This window comes from Alnus glutinosa, chromosome 13 (assembly GCF_958979055.1).
Source record: "Alnus glutinosa chromosome 13, dhAlnGlut1.1, whole genome shotgun sequence".
In the NCBI taxonomy this organism is placed as follows: domain Eukaryota; kingdom Viridiplantae; phylum Streptophyta; class Magnoliopsida; order Fagales; family Betulaceae; genus Alnus; species Alnus glutinosa.
Genome location: NC_084898.1, coordinates 24,912,747 through 24,925,169, shown reverse-complemented (window position 1 = coordinate 24,925,169; position 12,423 = coordinate 24,912,747). Strand labels below are relative to the sequence as shown.

At 33.4% G+C, this 12,423-nt stretch overlaps 1 long non-coding RNA gene across 1 annotated transcript; it reads right to left on the bottom strand.

Annotated features, from left to right (window-relative positions):
• Positions 1-5,316: 5,316 nt before the first annotated feature.
• LOC133854834 (uncharacterized) lies at positions 5,317-7,474 on the bottom strand. The gene is made up of 3 exons (XR_009896867.1): positions 7,281-7,474; positions 6,322-6,358; positions 5,317-5,515 (listed from the first exon to the last, which is right to left on the bottom strand). It is a non-coding gene; the product is annotated as an uncharacterized LOC133854834 (long non-coding RNA).
• Between the last annotated feature and the right edge of the window lie 4,949 nt (positions 7,475-12,423).

Sequence of the window (12,423 nt, the reverse complement as noted above, 5' to 3'; positions counted from 1 at the left end):
GCCCTAGCTAGTTCATGGCCACAACACTACTCTTCCTTTGTTATTGTTTCCTTAAAAGAAGAACTTTGAGAGCTAAATTAAAATTATGTTGTATATCATGCATTGTACTATTGCTAAATCCATTTATAACACTCTTAAGATTGTTTTCAAATCTATTTTGCTATAAATTGACTTGCTTGAAAATAAACTCCATGTGACAAAATCAAAAAAAAATTATTTTATGATTTTGTGAGTGGGGTTAAATGCATCCGTCTTGACCTAATCAGTCAGTCAATGAACCCCAAGGGATTGGCCAAGTGGTTGACGCTTGCAGCTTTTAGGGATATTATCTCTTGAAGTCTCGAGTTTCAAAATTTCTTAGGTGCTGCCTCTTTATTGGGGTCAGCCCGTGTTTCAAGACTCAATAACTCTTATCGAATTATGTATAGGGTTGTGGGCCAAACACAAAAAGGGCCTGATGGGAACATACAACCGTCAGATTTTAGAAAATCTGAAATGGGCCAAACAAGCCTAATTAAATTTAAAGACCACGCGATTTTAATCAAAAAGTACTCTGAAAAAACATGCATGAAACGGTTAAAATATAAAAAACCAACAGATAAAATAATTGAAGAACATATTCCTAACATTAATGTCTTTATTTATTAAAGTTTTTTCTTTCTTTTTTTTCTTTTTTTTTTTTCTTGTTTTCATAATAAAGACATTAACAAATAATTCAAAATTTCATTTGGGCCAATTACTTTAAAAAAAAAAAAAAAAAAAAAAGGCCTCTCTCTCATTAACTTCTTTCTATGGTTGTTATAGCTTTCAAGTAGCTCAAATTATTGACATGCTTTAGAGGATCAGGATCCTTTACAATTTCTTTAAAATTGTAGATTATCAAATTATGTGAATTTAGGTCGTTTCATGCATCGAACAACATGAAAAATACTACATATTAAAAATGTGACATGTTAACAATAAAAATTGAGTATATTTTTATCAAGTTCTTACACTTTATGTTGTATAAAAGCTTTAAGTAAAAAACTGACTTTTGGTTTAATAAAGAAAAGCGTCTCTTTAACTCATTTTTTATTTATTGTTGTTAATTTTACGCCGATTGATGTAAAGTATTTTATTCATTCATCGCTATTAATTCAACTCTAATTCTCTTAAGACGTAGATTATTACATCATTATTGATGTATGCATGCATTGACGGATCGAGTGCATGAGAGATAGAACGTATATATACGGCATGAACAGAGCACTAACAAAGTACATGGATTCAACAAAACCGGGGGCTGTTCCTTTTCTGTGGTCGTGTCCATTTGTCCCTTGTGGCTTCTCTTGTTTCCTTAATATTCATGTGAAACGTATATAATAGGTAGGCGCCATGCCAGCTTGACGTTTCAGTTTTTTTTTTTTCAAAAAAAAAAAAAAAAATTGAACCAAATTTAAAAATTAAGAGCAAATTAAATTACACCTTTCTAGTATTTATTATCACTACAAAAAATTGAGATATTTTAGTTGTTTTTATTAGTGTCGTTTTGTTAACAAAAACGACGCCCTGACTAAAGTCATTTTAAGAAAAACGACAGGCAGTGCCAATAACGGGTCTCACTGTCTCAGTTAGAGTGACAAACCATCTCAAAAAATAGTACCTTTTTAAATAGTTTATGACTTGATCACTATAATAAATAAATGTTGTGAAAAAAAAATGGCCTAGGTTGACACTCAACGCACAGCTAGATTTGAATATAATAACATTAATAAAGACACTTAAGTGATCGACTTGATGCTCTTGTAGAGAACAATTTCCTCAATTTGGAGGCCACGACATGTCCTAATATTATCAATTATCATTCTTTGGCTTCATTAATTAGCTGAGATTTTTTATAGTATGAACTTAAACTTTGTTTCTTTTTCCATTTTCTACCGGGTGATGGATTGGATGAGGCCAATATATATATAGAAGAATACTAAAATAACATAAATATAATAAAAAAAAATTATAAAATTGCATTCGATCATGTTATTTAGAAGAATATAAATATAATTTTTTTATTATATTTATCTCCATCCTCTATATATATAATTAATTAATTAATTAATGGGCTCGTGGGACCGATCGAATCTACGTAAATCCTAAAATATTACGTTAATTAGTTAATTAAAGTTGAATTACAATCGCTCCTGGCCGAAAGAAACTAGCTTTTTATTGAAAAAACGGCCTATTTGAGTATTTTCATTCATAATTAATTAGGAGCGTGGGACCTTAATTCCTCTAAACATGTATAGTTTATTACACTCGAACACGAGCACGCGCGTGGTCCGTGATAGTCACGGCAGAGTGGGAGCCAGAAGTCAATGCCAATCAGCAGTAACACATATAGTAGGTAATAAAAGTGTAATTTACAAAACTGTCCTACAAAGTTTTGAACGAGCAAATAAATTTAATTATTTAATTATATTTTAATAATTTTTTTTAATGGAATTAAATTTTTTTTAATAAGTGAAGCTTAACATGTGAAATATTTAATTGAAATGAAAAAAATTAGAATCTTTGCTCTGATACTATGTTAAATCATCACTTATCCTAAAAGTTGAAGCTGATAAGAAGAGATAAATTTAATTATTTAATCAATACTTTAATACTCTCCGGTCTCATGTGTAGGCTTACATTTTCTTTTAATAGATGAAGTACAATACGTAAAATATTTAATTGAAATAAAAAGTAAATGAATGGAATAAGATTCAAACTCAAAACTTTTATTCTTATACGGTAGTGATTTAACAAGAAAAATAATAAAATATTAATTGGTCTGTAAAAACTTCATGTTCTTTTTTATTCTTATTATTATTAATATTATAATTATGTCATGTTATTAGGTTTTTCCTATGAAACTCTTCAGTCGGTGTCGGTCCCATGCACGCTAGCGGCTCCTATAAGTACTCAATGCTGCCCCGCCCTAAGTCCTATAAGCAATAAGCAAGCAGGCTAGCTGGCTCCAGCAGCAACGTGAATATATGTGTGTCTAGGTAGGGCTGAACTCTAAGCTACAGAAGAAGCTAGCTAAGGATCATGCGGTGGGTTATAGATTTGAGATATGTGGTTCCACCGCTAATAAGCATCATCTTTATGGTCGTAGACAGGAACATGGGATCAACTGATCATCAAATCCTTGTTAATCCTGTTTTGGTGATGGCCTACTATCTGTTTCTTGCCATTCTTACGTTCATCTTTCTTTTCACCTCCGTCAACCTCCCTCTTACCGTGGAACCCATCTGTTTGCTGAAGGCACATTTCTCGGTTCCCTTGACTCTTTCTTTCTTCGCCTCCCTCATTTTCCAGCCCTCGCTTTTCTGGCTTGTGTTTCCCATGCTCCTAATCGTGTCTCCTTGGTATACAGTGTTTTCGGCTCAGTTGAAACGCTTTATGTGTTGGTTTTATGATAATCTCCAAACTATTCCTGCTTTTATTGTCATCTGCCTCCTTGGACGTCAAGAAGAATCAGACGAACCACTACCTCCTCCTCCTCCTCCTCAAGTTGAAATTGAAGTGATCGATTAATGAAAATCATCAAGGGAGCAACGTAAGTGTAAGATAGATCGAACATGTACTTGATTCCTTTCTATAATATATATTATGGTGCGTATAATTGTGTACGTAGTAGTAATGAAAGGATAGAGAAACTTTCTATTACTTGTCAGGGGGGAAGGCTACGAGTGCTTAGATGAAGAAAAATAAAAATAAAAGAAAAAAGAGCTTATGAGTGTCTTTTTCTTTTGGGTATTGTAATGAAACATAAAATTATATATGAATTTTTATTTGAGTAATGCTGTGTAGTACATGATATAATTACTTCGAATTTTGGTTTAAAGAGACAAAATTTGAAGAGAGTTGAATTCAAATTTATTAGAATGCCATGATAATTCTCACTAAGCCCACTACGTGAGTTCTTGTTCTTCCCCAGGAAAACCAGTACTGTAAAAATTTACCCCCAATGATACAATATTGTCCGCTTTTAGCTCCTCAAACCAGACTTCTCAGGAGGTCACCTATCCTGGGATTGCTCTCTCAGAAGCACGCTTAACTGCAAAATTCTGATAGGTTCATAACCATCACGGCTTTAAAACGCGTTGTGTCATAAATGGTGCATTTATACATATAAGCACATCCACATTTCCAGACGATGTGGAATGTCACAAGTACTGCCCCTGAATATTCCAGTAGGTTATTGACAATTTGATATAGTGGAGAGTTGTAAAAGAGTTGTAGCTTTATTTTCTTTTTATATTTTATTTTAGAAATATGATAAGTTTACAACTTTCGTATAACTTTAATACAACTCTAACAACTTTTTTTAAAAATGACCATTAGATGTGTAGGACTCACATGTAGGAAAATAGATCCGATGATTAATTTGAAAAAAAAAAATTGTTGGAGTTGTACAACAATCATTTCTCTTTTATTTTATTGATATAGGGGAGAGTAATTAATGCTACATCTACATTTCCTTTAAAAGATCTTTTACAACTTGTCATGTGTCATTATATGACACGAGCAACTTTAGCCACTTTTAAAAAAATATTGGAAAAACTTTACTTATAACCCCTAATTTTTTATCACCTTTGAAAAAACGAACCAAAACTTTAAAAAATGTCAATGTAAGGTATTAATATTTCAAATTTTTTTCAATTTCAACCTTTCGTTAGAATTTTTCATTAAATTCTATTAAAATTCTCAAAAACAAAAAGGAGGAAAAATAGCTATTGGTCCTTATCATAGTTTCAAGGCATTTTCAGGTATCTTTTTCAATATTTGCTTATCACTTGTCATTGCATAAAATTATGTTTATTTTGTTTATTATTAATGAATTGATTGTACACAACAATACTGTATATGATCAAATAAATTGGGAAAAAAGATATTGCCCAAATTATATTAAAATTTTTTGAGAGCTTCTAGTTTATATTTTTTATTCGTACCATTAAAAATAACCCAAAATCTATTTTGGCTTATAGCTTTACGAAGAGAGACATAGAATTTGAAACAAATAAAAAAAAAGGGATAACTTCACAAATGGGTACTGAACTATCACGTGTTTTGACGGAAGGGTATCAAACTAGTCAACGTCTCGAATTGGGGTATCAAACTATCAAAACGTATCATGGAAGGGTATTTCGTCAAGATTTGTTGTTAAATCTTGACGGAGCTCGCAACATGTGCCTGTCACGTGATTTTTGTCACGCCCCCGTTTTGGGATATAAGGGGAACGCGAACTTGAGCTATAAAACATCTCTATAATTGAAAACATGTACACAATTTCCCAGGAATAGCGCATGGCTATATTTCATTATATGAATATATACATAAATAGTAGTTTTTTTTTTTGTTATTATTACATCATATTTCTAGGAATTCAAAATAAATATGTACAATACAAAAGTTAGACCGGTCTTTATTGATCTATTGCTCTTAGGGGTGGGGTCTATGCCATCCATAACGAAAAGACTCCGGTCTACAGTATCATCTGAAAAGATTTGGGGAAAGAAGGGGGTGAGTTCGACAACTCAGTAAGGAAAACACATCAATAATAGTGTAATTTTCTTTTCAGAAATTCTAAATAGAATTCAAATAATTTAGCAAGTAAAGAAACAGTTGATTGACATACAATTATATCAAATGTAAAATGGTGCATGAATTATTTATGCTACGTGTAAGTTTTAACCACCCTTGGTCCAATATCCGCTAATTAACCATGAGCGGCGCACGTTTGGCTCGTCTCGAAAGACGACTATGAGCCCATCCTGTCGTCACAGGGGAGAGCCGTACCGGGTTGGGAACTTCCCTAGGTGAAGGCCTCCCCGGCCGGTAGCCCACACTTTAGTCCTTCCGTGTGGTTGCCATGCTACCCACATAACACATAGCACATAACACGTAACACATATATGATCCGGATCGTCTATGACATGGTACCGCGGGGGGTAAAACTGTGTGCGTATAAAACATGTACTATGAAATCATTAACCTTTGCTCATATGGTGCACATATAACACATATACTATGATATCATCAACCTTTGCTCATATGGTACACATGTAACACATATTATGATATCATCATATTTACTCATATGGTGTACATGTATCAAATATAAACCAAGTATAATCACATGAGATTTCAATCACATCATATAACAAGAGCATATTTATAATAGTAATATAAAAAGACAAGTAATATTAAAAGAGTTGAAAGAGTTTAGAAAATTCTCGACTTTTTCTTTTGAAAGAGTTTTATTAAAACTTTGCCGGGGTTTTGAGATAGTATTTCCCTTACCTGATATCTTCTGAGCAGTATTTTAGCTACCTTCTACCTAAATAAATTTCAAGAAGAAGTTTTAGAGAAATATTCTGAGATTTGAAGCCTGAAACTTAAACTAAGGTATCCTCTCCTTATTATTAATTTTCTTTCATCGATTAATTAAACACACATATATTATTTTTATAACAGATAAACATAATAGCTCTCCAAATATAAATAATGAGTTTTATGTATCAAAATAAATTAATAAAATAATAACTTTATTTTATTCTTATAAAATTTGGACAGAATAACGGCATTAGTATCAATAACATCTAAAATACTTTAAAATATTAGGGCAACGTAATAGCGCTTTGGTAAAAATATTTATTTTTACTCGGACATCACAACAGCGTGATTTATTATTTAAATACGCCACTTAAAATTCTCTATTTAAAAAAAACAACATAAAACACAAAAACAATAGAGTACTTTTAAACTCATAAAACCATAAACATTTAAAATACTAATAACTTTTAAAATCATGAAATAGATAAACAAAGCTAAATAATAAACTTGCCAAAACTATATTTTGTAAAAGGTAGAAAAGGCTTTTTGTTGTTCTTTTCCTTTTATTCATTTTTTACTCATTATATATATATATATATATATATATTGGGACACACGTACGGAGAGAAAAAAAAGTCCTTATTCTTTTGTCTTTTATTTCTTTTCTTTCCTTATCTATTGAATGTAGAGAGAAGAGCTTGTTCTTGCAAAGTAAGTGAGTAAAAAAATGACTTACGAGAGAGAGAATAAGTGGGTCCTTTTCTTGTCTTTCTTTTCTTTATTAATATTTATTGCTTCCTTTTTCCCTTAGTTCGTCTCATTACTTGTTTGTTTCTTCTTCTTATCTTTATCTTACACCACCGAATGCACAAGCAAGAAAAAGAGAGAGTCAGTGAAAGAGAGAGGCAAGAGGGAGTGGCTTCTACCTATTTTCTTCTTTTCTCGGTGGACCGAAGGAGAGTGAGGGGGAGACTTCTATTTTTTTGTTCCTGGAAATTGAGAGAAGAGAGTTGCTGCTGTGTACAGAAATGAACGAACCAGAGAGAGAGAGGAGTTCCAGTTTCTGTAGAGAAACAGTGAAGAAGAAGTGCAAGTGATCGAAAGGGCTGCACCTCAATATATATTAGCTTCAATGGTGGAGATTGCATGGATCATACTCATCCAACGGCTGGGGCTGCAACTTGGGCAGCAAGTTTTGATGAAACATGGCAGATTGGGAGAGCTGCACGTGGCGTTGGGTGACCACAGCGAAGGGATAAGGCAACGTCATATGCTGAGGTCCTCTTTGTATTAAATTAAGGCGTGTAAACTGTTTATCATGTATACGTGGGTTGGGCATCTCGTGAAGGTGAAGGCTGGCTGGGTTTTTAAAACATGTGGGCTGATGTATCATGCTTCATATGGGCTGTGCTAGATTCATGGACTGAATTTATAAAGAAATAAAATGGGCCCACAATTGTTAGAAATCAGTTTTCGTCCATAACAGGAGTATTATTTTGCACGGCTGATTTCGTATCCTTAACGAAATTCAAAAATTATGAAATTTTGAGGGTAGATAGAGGACTTTGAGATGAGCGTTTTGACTTTTGAATCGACCAAAACAGAGTTCGTTTGACCATATTTTCGTTATTCCAAAGTTTAAGGTCTGTTTAAATTTTTATTGGACTAAAACTATAAAAGCTCTTTAATAAATAAATATTTATATTCATATTTAAAAATACGGGGTATTACAATTTTTCAGGATGAAGTACCCGTTTTGCCCCTCATTGAAGACGTTTTAATACAAATCCTGACGGAATACCCTTCCATGAGATGTTTTGATAGTTTGATACTCCAATTCGAGACGTTTACTAATTTGATAACCTTCCGTAAAAACGCGTCGTAATCAAGTGTTACTCGTAGAGACTCCATACTAAATAACTTGTAGTAGTTGAATTTACTACCTTAAACACTAACTATCAAAGTAAAATATAGCGAAAAGCAGAATAATAATGATCTTAGTCAAATTAAAATAACTTCGATAATTTTATTCACTATAATCTAATATAAATACAGAACTTCCAAGAAAATATAACTACAACAATCAACATCATCTGATTGTGCTGCGCAAACTTGACTAATTGAGCGCTTAATTCGCTTTGTTATTTTCAACCCAACAAAATGTTCTTACCCAATAGTCCGTGAAACCTACTAATCTGCAAAATACCAAAGTGTTTCACAGGTGGAAAAGTAACTGTGTAAGTCAATGACTTAGTAAATTATCATGGAATTTGTCATGAGAAAAGCCTTAAATGACAAACTGTATTCCTTAAAATTTAGTTTAAAAATGTCATCGGTTTTACAAAATTGATAAGTGTTGCCTCAGTTATTATGCCAATAAGAAAAAAATTAGTTTATTTTGAAATAGAGTATCAAACTAGTAAACGTCTCGAATTGGGGTATCAAACTATCAAAACGTCTCATGGAAGGGTATTCCATTAGGATTCGTATCAAAATGTATTCAATGAGGGGCAAAACGAGTACTTCGTCCTTAAAAAATCACGTGACAGGCACGTGTTGCGGGCTCTGTCAGGATTTAACAGCAAATCTTGACAGAATACCCTTCCATGATACGTTTTGATAGTTTGATACTCCAATTCGAGACATTTACTAGTTTGATACCCTTTTGTCAAAACGCGTGGTAATTCAGTACATTTTTGTGAAGTTATCCCTAAAAAAAAATGTCATATGTAGAGGGGATGTGATAACTTATCCAAGAGCTTCACACTGAGCCAAAAATCTTTTCATCACTAATTCACCGCAAAAACTCTAGCTTGATCCTACATTGTTAACAACTTAATCTCTGTCTTTTTTTAACTACATCTTTTATAGGTTGGGGGTGTGCGGTGAAAGTGCCTACAGACAAGTCAACCTTTTTTATTAACTAAGAATATAATTTCATATTTATATATTTATTTTTTGAAAAAAATTGAATAAATAAACCAAAGGCATTAAAATATAATTATAAGTTACATTTATATTTTTTAAATGATAATTAATTTTGTTCCCTATAAACTAAAATCGTGACTAATCTACTAAATGACCACCAACATCATTCGTCTTTGTTCAACCATTAGAGGAACATCAAACTCTGTATGACTTTTGGGATGGACCCATAAAATTGAATCAGTATCTTCTCAAATTATTTGTTCAAATTTGAGAAAATTTGGGCATGTGATTGTGAGAGACCACTTATGGAACCAACTTGACCAAATAAAAATTGGGTTGTCCAACCACTTATCCGATCAGGTGGGTTCCATAAGTGGTCTCTCACAATTACATGCCCGAATTCTCTCATATTCGGGCAAATAATTTGAGATGATCATAATCTCATAAAGGAAAATAATATTTGTACACACATACCTTGTATACATATTGTACACACACTCACGATGGGTATGCGACCCATCCCACATGGGTCCCACACCCATTGTAAGCGTGTACAATGTATGTACAAAATTGGTGTGTGCAAATTGGGATGTAAATGAGCCGAATTTGGGCAAGTAGTACATTTTCAAGTTCGGCTCCCTTTTTTTTTAAATCATTTGGCCGAAAAAATGCCGTCAGGTCCATCGACAACGGAGAAGACAACCAAATCTAGCCGGGAACACTCAAATCAACACCCAAATCAAATCCATCCACTCAAATCCAATCAAAACCAAAGGCAAGGTTCACACGGAACCCACCGCTGGCAAGCTGGAGCCCCATGGCTTCGACTATTTCCGGGGCCGTCAAGAAGAAGGACTGGGTCTGACTGGGGTCGATCTTTCTTATGGGGATGAACATGAAACCGACTTGGGAGCTGGAGGGTGCTGTCGTAGTGGGAGAAGACCGATGAAGAAGAAGCCGATGAAGAAGAAGTCTTTCCCCGGTCGACTTCCTCCGGGCAGTCAACGTTTGTTTGGGAATCAAATCAGCTTGATTTAGGGGCTGGAGGGTTAGGGTTTTGTACTGTTTTACTGAATATTGGGGGTGTGATTTTGGCTGGGAAATTTTGTGGCTTTCAAAAAAAAACGGACGGTTGTGATTTTGGCTAGGGAAAAAATCGGATGGATGTGGCGAAATTTAGGGGCATCACGCGGATTCAAACCAACCAGGAAAGAGAAAAGAACTTGGTTTAGCCAAATATTTCTAGACGGTTTCAAAAGAAACCGTCTGGAACTGAAACTTTATGGACAGTTTCGTAAAAACCGTCCATAAAATTCTCTGGGAATAACATTTACAGACGGTTTCGGAAGAAACCAAATGTAAATTTCCAGACAGTTTTTATAAAACCGTCTGAAATTTTATGGACGGTTAAATCAAACCGTTCATAGTAAATTTTTTACAGACGGTTTTATTTTGTTTTCTAGACGATTTCTAAAACTGTCTAAAAAAAAAACCGTCCATAAATGCCTTTTTTTTTTTTTTGGTAGTGTATGTTTATTTTGTTTATTATTAATTGGGTTCTTCCATAATAAAATAATGAATTGATTGTACAAAACAATACTATGATCAAATAATTAAATTGGCAAAAAAGATATTGCCCAAATTATACTGAAATTTTTTTAGAGCTCTCTAGTTTATATTTTTTATTCGTATAATTATATATAACCCAAGATCTATTTTGGCTTATAGCTTTATGAAGAGAGACATAAAGAGTGTGAAACAAATAAAAAAATATCATATGTAGAGGGCATGTGATAACTTATCCAAGAGCTTCGCGCTAAACCAAAAATCTTTTCGCAAAAACGCTAGCTTGATCCTATATTATTAACAACTTAATCTCTATCTTTTTTTAACTACTTTTTTTATAGGTTGGGGTGTGCGGTGAAAGTGCCTACAAACAAGTCAGCATTTTTTCATTAACTAAGAATATAATTTCATATTCATATATTTATTTTTTGAAAAAAAAAAAAAAAAAAACAGAATAAATTGACCGGAGGCATTAAAATGTAATTATAAGTTACATTTATATTTTTTAAACGATAATTAATTTTGTTCCCTAGAAACTAAAATCCTTACTAAACTACTAAATGACCACCACCATCATCCGTCTTTTTTCAACCGTTAGAGGAACATCAAATTCTATATGACTTTTGGGATGGGCCCATAAAATTGTATCAAGATCTTCTCAAATTATCTACCTAAATTTGAGAGAATTCGGGCATGTGATTGTGAGAGACCGCTTATGGGACTGACCTGGCCAAATAAAAATTGGGTTTTCCAACCACTTATCCGATCAATCTAGTGGGTCCCATAAGTGATCTCTTACAATTACGTGATCGAATTCTCTCAAATTTGGATAAATAATTTGAGATAATCCTAATCCCATAAAATAAAATGATATTTGTACACACATACCTTGTATACACATTGTACACACACTCACAATGGGTGTGTGACCTATCCCACATGGGTCCCACACCCATTGTAAATGTGTACAATATATGTACAAAATGGGTGTGTGCAAATAAGGCTGTAAACGAGCCAAGCTCGGACGAGTAGTGCATAAGTTCGGCTCATTTAAATTTATCACGAGCTCTAGCTCATGACGAGTTTTAAAAATCAAGCTCGGTTTGGCTCGGCTCAAAAAAAAAAAATTCTAGTGCAGACTCGAGCTCGTGCGTGATATTTTTAGGGTGTGGATATGTAAAAAGAATAGATAGATTTGTGAAATTTTGTTGAGAATTCGAGTATTAAAAACGTGCCTTACGAATGTTTGATAAAATGTCTTAGTACGTAGGAAGTTTCTGTTGTTTTGATGGGTTATTCTTGGCACTTCGAGGAAGAATTGATTGCTCTACTAGCCACGATTTTCTATTTTGAGCGTTCCACAAGTTGAAGCCTTTTATGGTGGCACATTGATTTGAAGGTTATTGTTATGTTATTGAGAGTGTATATATATACACACACACGTGTCGAGCTAACAAGCGAGTCGAACCTTGTACGAATTTGTTCACGTGAGCTAACAAAGCTGAGCCAAGCCGAGTTTTATACAAATATGAATTGTTTAATAATTGAGTATAGTCTCGTGTTTACAAGTGACCT